This window comes from Drosophila simulans, chromosome 2L, assembly GCF_016746395.2.
Source record: "Drosophila simulans strain w501 chromosome 2L, Prin_Dsim_3.1, whole genome shotgun sequence".
NCBI lineage: Eukaryota > Metazoa > Arthropoda > Insecta > Diptera > Drosophilidae > Drosophila > Drosophila simulans.
In genome coordinates this window covers 11594665-11607065 of record NC_052520.2, presented here as the reverse complement: position 1 = coordinate 11607065, position 12401 = coordinate 11594665, and the positions used below count along the sequence as shown (strand labels likewise).

Sequence of the window (12401 nt, the reverse complement as noted above, 5' to 3'; positions counted from 1 at the left end):
ACGTTTTCTGTGGTCGATTCAATTATCAATTTCGCCAGCTTTCACCCTTCTGGGTGGCCAACGTCGTCTTAAATACACATAAAAAGGCACTGGCAAGCAAATCAATACCAGCAAAACTAAGCTCACTAGCGTTCTAACTTCATTTCAACTGCCACCTGCAGTGACTAAAAAATTACCTTTTGAAAATGGCCGATGGAAAAATAGGATGGCGCAAAAAATAGCCGACAGTTCTTTGCGACATGTTTTATTTGCATTGTCCTTGTCGTCATCCTTCTTATCGTCTGTTGGTGGCAGTGGCTCTAGCCAAATCTACTGGATACTCTAAATATTATAAAGGCATTTGGACTGTGTTGCGGTTGATAAGGTTTCAAGGAATTATATCAAATTAGAGTGTAATACGGTGAGTCTTTTTTTAATTTTAGTCTTTTATTATGACATGTAAACCTGAATGAAAAAACAAAATAATTTATACTAAGTTTATAAGTCACAAGCATTAAATAGCTAGGCAAGAGCTCACTTAAAGGTAATAATATTAATAAGTGACAAATATTGTTGTGAGAGAATGCAAAATTCGTATATATATTTTGGGAGCTTTCCAAATTTTCCCATTTTAGGAAGGGAAGTGAAAGAGACGGCACGCTACCTCGGCCAGTTGGGCGCATTATTTATGCATACAATGCTCTTTGAGTCTGCCGCAGTTATTGGTGCTCACCAATTTTTTTCCGAGTATTTCTGCATTCTTTAGGTGAGTGAGTACACTCAAAAAAAGATCACCCATTTGATAACTTGGAATTGAAGAAATACCTTGAAGGTTTCTAGACACAATTCCCTAAAATGCAACTTACTTTAAGCATTATTTATTTAGGAGGTAGAAAGAGGTATAAAGGTGTATAATTTTTTACAGTGTGTTTGAGGATTGTGTGTGCCCGGTGCACCTTCGTTGTTTGGAAAAGTCTAGCGTGGTCGAGGACGATTTTATTGAACTTCAATGGAGTCATTGATCTTTTGCGCCAGACTCTGTTTGCGGCAACTGTTCAACCCCATTTGGCCGTTTGTTAGTTGGCTTTAAAACTCGCATTTAATTCGTGGCCGGCACCAAATAAATTTCGCTAAGGAGGTTCATCGAGCCCATAACTCACGGCGATTGTTTAATGTTGTCAGCAGCTGCCCGCAGGAGTTGCGGGGTTATCCCTCTGGCTAACCTCCAGCAATAACAATAATTTATAAGAATTGATTATGCTGAGTGTGCACTCATAAATCGTCGCCCGAATAACAGTTAAGGCGACAACAACATCATCCTTTGAGCCACGCCTTGAGCCATTTTGCGGTTGCACAACTTTAAACAAACGCTTGAAGATACTCTAACACATATAAACGTTACCAATAAAAGATTTTGTTTATATTTATTTTATATACTTAGAGCTATCAATTAGGTTTAACTGTCTTGTCAAATAATATATATAATTTGATCTTAAGCGAAAATTGCTGATTGCTTAACTAAATAAACTTGGCTGTGTTTGCTTCAGCTTAAGCTGCCTCTAAGCACCTTGAGGATTTTACAAAAAAAACATTAGTTCACATATTTCGGAATTTTTCACTACTATTTTAAATAAAACAAACAAACAATAGTTTGTCATATTTAAAACAGGCAAGCAACTTGGTTTTGAATCAGAAGAGACTAAGACTATTTATAGCTGATCCATTTGTTAAGAAACTGGAATAATAAATTACTGGATAATTAATAAAAATGTATGAATTAGATTTAGAGAACGCAGCTGAAGTTTACTGGCCAAAGACCAAGGAAAACATCGAAATAAAGGCGAATTAAAGACGTGCTGAACTACGATTTTATATTTTATAGCGTAGTGAAAAAGCTCTTGAATCCGACAAACAAATTAAAACCCGAATCGCTTCGCTCCTGCTGGCTATAAATTAAGTTTGTTCCGCTTTCCCCCGCCAATCGCACTATTCCACCAAAATAAATACATCAAAAGCCCTACCCGCCGTTTCGATTTCCGAATAAGAAGAAGCCCCGGGACCGGGATCAAAACTCCAAAATTTCGAAAGTTTTCTCACGTTTTGCACGGCGAAGTCATAAAAGCAAATCATGACCGGCAAAGTCTTTGAATAGGCGAAAGCCAAGAAATTTTATTGATGTGCAAAATGCATGAAATTAGAATTTAAAGTGTGACAAAACTTGGCCTGCGGTTGCTCATCCACGCCGGAATTATGAAGGCTAACGCAATTAGGGGCCCATAAAGAAGTCCTAATTGAATGCCGTTGCAGCGTGGCCCTAACACAATAAAAAAGCAATTTGCTTGCACTGCCCATTTCAGCCAGCATTTATTTTGTGCTCATTTTTTATTTTTTATTTTTTCTGTATTTATATGTGCGCAAATCATTTTAAAGTAATTAAATTTGCCCACAAAAAAGAAGTATGTAAGCTGGCGAATAGAACTGCTGCATAAAGGGTCACATGTAGAGCGGCAAATAAAAACCATAATTCGTCTATAAAAATCTCGTAAAAAAGGAGGCCAGAAAAAGGGCGTGTGCAAAAAGGGGCGGTGGGCGGCAGTGTGGGGTTCGAGATCCTGGCTGTGAGCCCAGGGGCGGGCACTTCTGTTTTTCATGTTGCGGCTGCTGTAAACCGAGCCACTTAATGACTTCCGCCATAAACTATTTTCGGTTCAGCTAAATTCCAACAACTTTATTGCCCAGCACAGGCCGGCTGAGAAAAAAGAATACGACCCGCTCGGGAAAAAGGACAAAAATGGCCAATGTATATGCGTATATATGTATATGTATATGCTCGTGAAATTCAGCGAATGTACGTAAGTAGCAAGGAGTAAGAAAGAATTTTATGTTTGCACAGCATAAACAACATTATTTCTTATGGTCCACGAGCACCCAAGAGCTACACACACACACATATGCACTGCAGATCCTGGCGATGCGGCTGTATGCCAATGTGGCACCTATACAAACGTAATCAGGACGGCAGGAAAAATTAATGATGCAGAAGCCTCCAAGAAATAACCCAATAATGAATTTCATATCTGTTCGGAACTTTGCAATTGAGTTTAAGTTGGATATAATTTGTACCCAAGAAATATTATTTTTGATTGTTAATCATGTACATTTTATCTAGGATAGCTGAACATAAATTGGAGCGGAATTAAAAGAATTCCTTTTAAATTAACCCATTAAATAAAATAATCATATATTTTTGAATTATCGTATATTGTTAACAACTGAACCACTTGGCCTTAAATTGCCATAAAGCATCCCGATTTAATTGGATTGCTTTGCTTGGGATATCAGTGCGCTAGCTGCAGTTAATCATCTAGAAATGGAACGGCAAACGTCACGGATGCAGGATGCTGGTTCAGATACACATGGGAGCACACAGACACACACACACATGCTCAACGTATCCGGTTGCCGAGCTGTTGTTCTTTTTGACAAATTAAAAATTTAATTCGTAATTTCGCAAGCACATAAACAGCTTTCAGGTAAGTAAACGAAATTAAGCTGCCATCGCACATGTTCCTGGCCAAGACGCCCGACTTACGTTACCATCACGGATACTACCAGTGCTACTCGTACTGCCTGTCTGTCTGTCTCTCTCTTCCTTGGATCTGTAAAAACTGGGTGCTGTTGTTTCGCAAACAGGAAGTTCCTCCTTAACTGTGTCGCTGCGTTGTATTTGCTTTTCCGGTTTGTTTAAGTTGCACGCGCCCTGCTTCAGTGCAAGCGTTTTGAGTTTAAATTGCTCGGATTTCGTACGGGACAACTCCTACATCTCACTTTTCCAACCTCCCACTTACCCGCTTTCCCATTTGGCCAACATCAAGCTGAGCTTTTGGCACTTTTTCCTCACTTCGGCGCTGATTGAATTATTCCGCTTCACGCCGTAAAGAGCGCTACACAAAAATTGCACAACCAGTGGAATATGATGGCTAAAACGGGGAGAAGAAGTTTATTTTATATTATTACTACTTCAGCGTGGATTCCCGGCTACGTGAGACCTTTTCCTTTCATTTCTGACAGCATTTTCCAGGGTGGATCCAAAAGAAAATGAAGGGAAAACGAGAAGTAAGTAGGATAACCACTCTGTATGCTTGCTCGTCTAACTGTTATTTAAGAAAAGCACTCCTCGCCGGGGAGTTTTGGCTTACCCTTGAGGAATTTCATTAAACTGCAGACCGAACTAAAACAAAATCTGCTGAGGGTTTTGTCAACTCTTTGTAAGACAAAAGAAATCGTTCCGGGGTTCTGGGGATTTCATTTATTAAATACACATTCGCCCCACGGTCATCAATCAAGGAAACATTTGGCAGACACTGCAGTCAAAGTTCGGACATGGTAAATGATATGGCCCAAAGTATGGCTAAAATCGAAAGAGTAGGCCTGTGAAATGCAGCAGCTGACTCAGTTGGCTAAGTGCCTGCCAGCGGAGGAAACCGGAATAAATAGCCGAAAACAAAGCCAAACACAGAAACAGAAGCTGTCTGCATTTTAATAAACTTTGGGGTTGCCGGGAAGGAAGTCAATTTGGAGCAACTCAATTTCAGCCACAAAGCGAAACGCACGCACACATGAGCTTTGTAATGTTAATAGGTAATAGCTGAACAAACAGCACAAAAACGAAGGAACTCAAAGATAATTTCCTTAAATTTACCAACCCGCCGGGGAAGGAGATGGCCGGGGGGAAAGCAAAGTATCGCCAACTTTGATAAGATAACATAATTTCTGTCGTTTGTCACTTGCTGAAACTGACAATTAGAAAAGTTTATCATACAACGGCAAACTCCAAACGGCAATGAGGGTTCCATTTCAGTGGAAGTTGAGGTTTGGGTTTGGGTTGGGGTTTGTCTGGGGCGTGAGTTCTAAGACAACAGCATGGGGGTTTTCCGACTACCAGTCTTATTATGTCTGCACATAAAGCGACAGACATTTGTTGGCTAGGAGTGCGTGGGGCTTAGCTGAAAAGAATGCCACCGAGCACTGGGAAACATACATATTACTTATCATAATATTAGAGCTAAGATAAAAATTCATTGAAATTGGTACTTGTTTATATAGCTCTTCTTTAATACTACATCGTATACCATTTAAGTCTTCTATTATGTTTAATTTCCAAGCAGTATTATTTAAATGCTTCTTAAGAAACTTTAATAAATAATATTTATTCAAATAATTGATGGGCTTTTTTAGAGCTTACTTAAGACATAGTTCACATATTTGTCACATGTTGGTTTATATATGATAGTGTTTGTTTTCTTCCTCATCAGTATGCTTATACCTATAGTTTTTCGTCCAGTGTGGCTGTAAAGGGAAGTCTAAGCCGAGCCAACTGTTTGCGCCTCAATAACTTCGGGCATCGAACCAAGTTTATCTCGCACGACAACGACGAGCGTCAGTCAAAGTTTTTTTCATCCTTCCCCTATCTGAATACATCCCCTATTTGAAAAATTGCCCTTGGCCAAAGAATCCAATCAATTGGGGATGGGATGGGATGGTATGGGCTGGGCTTGTTCTTGCTTTAACTTGTTAGTTTTCATTTTGAAGGCGGGTCCGCGGCATCGAGGCTTCGTTAGTGGGTTGTGGCAAATGATTTGTTCGAAATAAATGACTTTAACCATTCGTGAATGCGCCCTGTGGCGGTGGCAACAAAAAGCAGCTGCCGCATTCACATTCTCCCATCAACCGCAGCACTACAGCTAAAAAGTAGGCAATGTTTTTCACTTTATTTTGAAGTTCCCTTTTTTTCGGTGGGCGGTTGGAGGGGGGAGGTGCAGGGGTTCGAGTGCAGTCCGCACTCACTATATTTGACTGACTGGCAGTTTGCATTTCCACTGCAGTCATTCACTCACTCACACACACTTCATGGGTTCTTATTTTGCTATATTTCGCTCGACTCTTTTTTGGCAAGCGCGAATTTTGCGTTCTGCAAAGCGAAAAAGTATGTATGAATAAAAGTCTGACAAAAAGGATGAAGAGGTTAACATAATACGGTCGAGCGCTGATCACGGCTTACTCTATAGATTTATTTAAATTAATCCATGAGCACACATAGTTATTTGGATAGAGATTATAGGAAATGAAATGAATATGAAGATTGCCAAAGAAAGTCTGGAAATTATACCAAATATTTGATATTATTTCTAGGATAATTACTGCTCTTTAATTTAGTTAATTGACTAATATTTTCGTGAGCAACCCATTAAACTTTAATAATCAAGATATCAACTTTAACTGCACTCACCTTTTCGCATCAACCCAATCAACTAAGGGCATATTTCGGGCCAACTAAAGCCGAACACGAAATGCATAGGGAAAAATATAGTAATAAAAGATATAGAGCTCTAAAAAACCCCCGCTGCCAACTCCATTTCGCTGCTGGAGTGGATTCGTGCCCTGTGAAAATAATAAATTGGTTGGCTCTGTCAGCGCTCAGGTATACAATTTTATTAGGCAAACGACGAAGACTCCAAAGGGGGGCGTTGTGGTAGCAACAATTATATTAATTAATTTGTATAGCGAGCAAACAGAAATGGTAGCGCAATTCGGCGAATAAAAATGACGCCAGATTAATATCGCCGTCAACGGATCCGGATCCAGATTCTGATTCGGATTCGTATTCGCATCCTGCGCGGAACGGGTTTAATTGAATATTTTATTTTTATTCTGGCAGGCACTCAACCCGTCTCAACCCATTTTGCGTCGCTTTGGATGTAATTTTGCATTAAGTGCTTATCCCGCTGGAATATAAATGACGTCATTTAAATGTATACGACGCTCATGGCAAAAGAACTGTTAAATTGGGTGAAATAATTGTGCACAATTATTTAAAAAACTACAGGAGCAACAACGGAGTACCAGTGACGACAGCGAATAAAATGAAATTAAGTGCCAGGCAAACGGATTGCGTTGCATTAATGAAACAATTAAGAAGTTTTCGGCTCCCTAGACGACTAATGAAGCCTTAGACATGGCTGAAAAATACACCCAATTAATATGTGCGGTGCTGAGATTATTTATGTCTGTCTAGTACTTTCCAAATGAGCCAAAATATAAAAAAAAAAAACAACAAAAAATACGAAACGCCAAGAAAAGGTCTTAAAATTAAACAAACCAAAAATGAAATGGGTTACTGTTGCGGTGGGTGGTGGGCCAAATATTAAATTACATTCATTAAAATGTTGTCAGTATCATTTGCATAATTGAAAATTAGTGCTTAGTGCCCCCATCGCCACACAAATATCAATAAACCTTAACAATTAAAATGGCGTGACACTGGCGCAAAGCAGCAGAAATCGGCTTTGATTTGGCCATTTAATGAGGCGGTGGCAAAAACAAGGCGCAGCACTATGTACGTATATACCACACGCATGCTGCGGCTTTCCCGGCTTTTCCGGACTCTTTTTCGGCAGCAGTTGCTGGCTGAGTTCCCGGCCAAAACCGAGAAACCCTAATCACGCCGTTTGCAACCGATACGTGACCAGCCTGGCCACGGCTGAATTATGCAAAGAGCAATCAGACGACGTCGGAGACGACTGGGCAGATTGAGGCTGGCGAAAATATGCGGTCGGAATGGAAATGGTGCAACTTTGTGACGCAAATAATTAATTACGCCACCCATGACGAAAATCTAGGTGCAGGCTTATACGCAAAAGATTCCATCTTTGCCCGACACCTGGTTGGGGTCACAGATTATTCGGCAGGATAGGATAAATAATTCTATTTATAAATAGCAATCAATTGGGAAAACAAGGAAGTAATGGGAAAATTGTCTTCCTAATGCAACTGAGTTTTTTATGCACATATATACATTATTCATATGTAAATATAAAAAAATGTGTTTAACGGAAATGTGTGTTTTATTGAAAATGTTTTAACGGATGGGAGTTGTGTAAAAAGTGATGAACTCTTGCTAGCTACTATATTGCGAGCTTCAATCATTTCATTTTTTTGGGCTTACAGCCCCTGTGCGTTTACCTGATGCGGATTTTTCGCAGGAAATCGCAGCTAATGTCACAAACGCACATGTGAAAGATGGGTGTATGTATGGGCAAAATCATGGCTGTAATTGTGTGCGTGCGCCAATTAAAGCGGCTTTGCCATAGAGCCCTCTTTTCGGCGACGTATATAATTAGCTGCTCGCTGGCAGTTCCATCATCTGTCCACTGCTTGCGGCTTTCCGAAATTGCTTCATTAGGCTTTTGGGCCCGAGAGCCGGAGTATTTGGACCCGGGGCTTTGAATGCCGGGCTCGGGCTGGAGCCACTTGCTGACGGCTCTTTGCGCCACACACACACGGAATTATAGAAAAGTCCACGTGGACTAAGCCCCGGACATGGGTGAAATTTTATGGAGGGGGATTAGTTTCCATAGTAGGGCATTTCACGAAAGGGAAATAACTTTTTGAGAAATCTATTCAATAAACTTAAAGTACAACTGTCTGCTCTGCACTGCCTAGGTAGTTGAGACAACTTTTTAATTACATTCTCTTATATTTCTTAACTGTTTTGTATACCTATGATTTATACCAAAGTTTACATTTCACTAGTTCCTATTTTAAAGGCGCAGTATACTGTTTTAAAATGTAATACTTTCATTGCAACATCGGGCCAGTATATGCAATTATGTTGCATTACTGCAAAAGTGTAAAAGTGTAAGTTTAATCAAACTATTTATTGGTTTTATTTTGCTTTATTTCTCTAACTTTCAGCTTTCCATTATCCACGTTCTTCTCCCATTCATTATAACTATCTCCTATTTTCTTCTTTGATTTTTAATAGGTTTATGTCCAGCAAGGCCAGTATTTCCTCATTGAGTTCAGTGGATAAAGTCCCAACATAATCTGTTCGACGACTTAAGCTGTGCGCACACCATTTCATTTTCTCATAAGCAACTGGCGACATTTCACCAATCTGTTTGCAGTTTGTTAGTAGCAAGGCATTAAACAAAAGTAGTGCCAAAGAAACCAAAAGGGGTCAAGCCCATATTGCCCCGAGTTTGTAGACAAAACTAAAAATAGAAATGCTGAACTCAACTTTCAAAGATAGCCTAGAAAGTACCCCTTAGTAGAACTATCCAACAATAAGGCACCGCAATTTTAAACTTATATCCTTTGAATATATATAATATATTTACATTCTCTACAGGCAATCTTATTCTTAGTCAGTTGTGTTTTTGTCAGAAATGCGCCCAATAATAACGAATAAAGGGTACTAAAATCTTCTCCCAGGGAGGCCCAGACACTCCTTCAATTTATGGGCGTGTGTGGCATATGCGAGTGCAGATGTCAAAGCCAGATGCCAAACAAACACCTCAGTTCATGTAACGCCACCACTCGGAGGTTCAAGTAGACGCTTAACCTGCAGCCGGCGGCGATGAAGCTGACAGTCTCCTCGTGTTTCTATGATTCCTATGATTCGAAGACGGACTCAACTCGTTCCGAGGCTGGAGTAAATTAAAAACAGACTCCGAGGGCAAGGAGACGCATAGAAATGAGCGAGAATTGACTCAAAGGCCTGACTTGTCGGGCTTTCAAACACTTCATGAGTGAGAAGCCCAAAGCAGCAGACGCGTTTTGAAATGGAATCAAATGTGGAGCTCGGTTGACTTCCGTATTAAATGTATGCGCTTAATTAAGAAGAATGAAATCAACATGTTAACAAAAATCTATACCTGCACGTATGTTAAATACTTTAAAATTAAATAAAATATATAAATAGATATTGAAACTAACTATTTAAAATATAGAGCTAACCTATGTTATTTATTTTAACAGTTACCTTAGCTGTAGCAAATTTGCATTCCGAAAAGGATTCACCCCTTGAGAATCTTCCGAAGCCTATTTTCTTATTACCCTTTCGGAAGTAGTAACTCTTCAGATTACGTATACGCACAGTTGCACAGAGTTAATATACAAGTTGGCCCTTTTAAAACACGGTTGGCTGCTTAATGTGCGGCGCGTGTTAGTCGGAGTGATATAAGCCCGGGATAGACGGAAGTATCAAACACTTGTACGATAAAAATAATGAACTCGATGTGTGTTGATAATGCCCGGCACAGGCACTTCTAGCAGGAATGGCCAGGAAAACCAAAAAAAAAAAAAAAATGAAATGAAATAAAAAAGGGACAACGGTCCCCAGTTCCTTGATAAATGATGCTCGAGCGAGCCGCTAGGCCTGTAAGGAAATGTGGCTTGTTGTGCAAGTAGATTAGCATTGAATTTGAATGGAAAATGAAAATGTTTTCCACACACACACACTTTCACATAAAATATCCTTAGCTTTATCCATGCGTGTGCCCAGTTGTCGGCAGCAATAATCAAATGAACTAGATTGTCATAAATCAAAGTTTGTTTGATGGTCGTTATTTGGACTTGGGTCAGAGGCATGCATAGATAAAATTTCGGCAAACAAAAAGCGTTTTTTCTCTGCTCCTTGATGGCCGACTATTTGTCATAGCTTTGAGATTGGTAGCCCCGGTATCAGTTAGGAGTATTTAAGCGCCGATAGAAGCGGCTAAAACCAAACAAATACGGAAAGTATTCAATTACGTTTGCTCTTCGCAATCAATGGACATTCAAGTTGTTTTGGTCGGAAGTGAATGAGAATCCAAAAGGTCTGACAAATGACAAAACAAATTCTGAAACTTGATTTATTAATTAGGGACAAATTTACTACAACTACATATATTGCTCTTTTTAATTCGTAGTTTTTTGTTTGCCGTGATAATATTGTAAAAATTTGTTTATGAAGTGTTCTTCAATACCCAATAAATTGGATTACATTGAATTTAATTGGTATGTTTTAATATCGTATATTTATATGAGTAATTAAAGTGATTGAAATACAATTAAATACAATTTTTTCAGTTTTTTTCAAATCACATTCAATCCACTTATGATTAGGGCATTTCCAAAAGTGAGCAACGTAATTGCGTAAGAGCCATCCAACAAATCAGCACACGGAGGAGGAAAAATTCCAAGAGTCGTGGCCTCAAAGCAACTAAATTGTGTCTAAACACTTTACATTGCAATTAAAGAGGATGTGGGTGGTTGCTAGGGAACAAGGACATCGATTACACTTTGACCCAAGGGCAGCAGGTTACTCCTGGCATATTTTTTACCTTTGGAAGTTTTTATTCGTGTGATTCTGGGAAGTCAAAATTGCGGCTGTAGCATGTTAATGACAATACACTTTTGGTCCTTTTGCTGTCCTCGGAATTGACCTGTCAATTAAACATGCATATAAAACTGATTAACAGGACTCGCGGGAAAATTAAATGAAACAGGTAGATAGCTCACATAAACTTTTAATTGAACAAAAAGGCAAGTGCAGGAGCAGCGAGTCAATGACTTTTGTACCTTCTTTTTAGCCCGCTGGCCATTCATAATTACAGACAAGTTACCACCGCAAAGAAGAAAAGGAGTAGCTGCCATCGCGGCTGCAAAAAAGAGCAAGACTTTTTTAAATTATAATAACCGATTCATGGAACTGCTGATACCATATATAAAAACTTCATAATTTGTTAAGGAAACATTCAACAAGCGTATTCCAGCACCGATATACCCTACCACCGATCTACCCCTCCGATTAATGGGTACCACACTATTCAGCCGTCCGTACAAGCGTGCCACAAAGGAGAAGTTGGTGTTGGGGCTCCTTTTCAGGTTGTCTGTGTTGGGGGTGCAGTGAACTTGTGTATAGAAAATACGAGCAAAGTTGCGAAACAGAAGGCAAATTATAAATTGGGAGGGGCGAGGTGGAAAACTGTTAAAATGATTTCCTGCATTGTACGCTACAGAAAACTTTAAATGCAACATGCAGCAGGAACACGCAGTTCGTTAGGCGAGGTCCGTTCGCCAGGAGTTCGGCAAGAAAAACTTGCAGCTGATTATGCACAACCAGTCTAATTAAAAATGGGTAATGTAGCTGCTGCAGGAGCAACGGAATAGTTCTGGCAATTATTAAAGCATACTCTTCTGGGGCATACGTTTTTAGATTTAATATTCGTGCAGACTCCTCCCAGTTTATTACGAAGGAAAAGTTCAACAAATTACTCTTGGCGAATTAAATGAAGTATCTGATTCCTGCAAGATTAAAGCAACCGTTAAATTATGAAATATCCTGGTATTGATGTTGCCCCACGCATATCTATTGTTTAATCAAGGCAAATATATATGGGGTGACTATAAATAAACATAAAATCAGCAGAGTAATTGCACAAAGCAATAAAATTCATCAAAAATGCGCCAGCAAACCGAAAAATTTACGCTTAATTTAACATCGCAGACGTTGCCCAAGGGCAATGTTCTTCAACAAACACACGCACACACACACTATGTACCTATATAAGTATAAATCGAACAATAGCTAAAGTAAT

The 12401-nt window shown here is 39.4% G+C and overlaps 1 long non-coding RNA gene across 2 annotated transcripts; it reads right to left on the bottom strand.

Annotated features, from left to right (window-relative positions):
* Positions 1-3239: 3239 nt before the first annotated feature.
* Positions 3240-4127, bottom strand: LOC27208187. 2 transcript variants are annotated; one of them, XR_001600747.3, is made up of 3 exons: positions 4029-4127; positions 3828-3959; positions 3240-3742 (listed from the first exon to the last, which is right to left on the bottom strand). It is a non-coding gene; the product is annotated as an uncharacterized LOC27208187 (long non-coding RNA). The 2 variants fall into 2 exon arrangements; XR_001600746.3 differs by having other exon boundaries at positions 3240-3739.
* Between the last annotated feature and the right edge of the window lie 8274 nt (positions 4128-12401).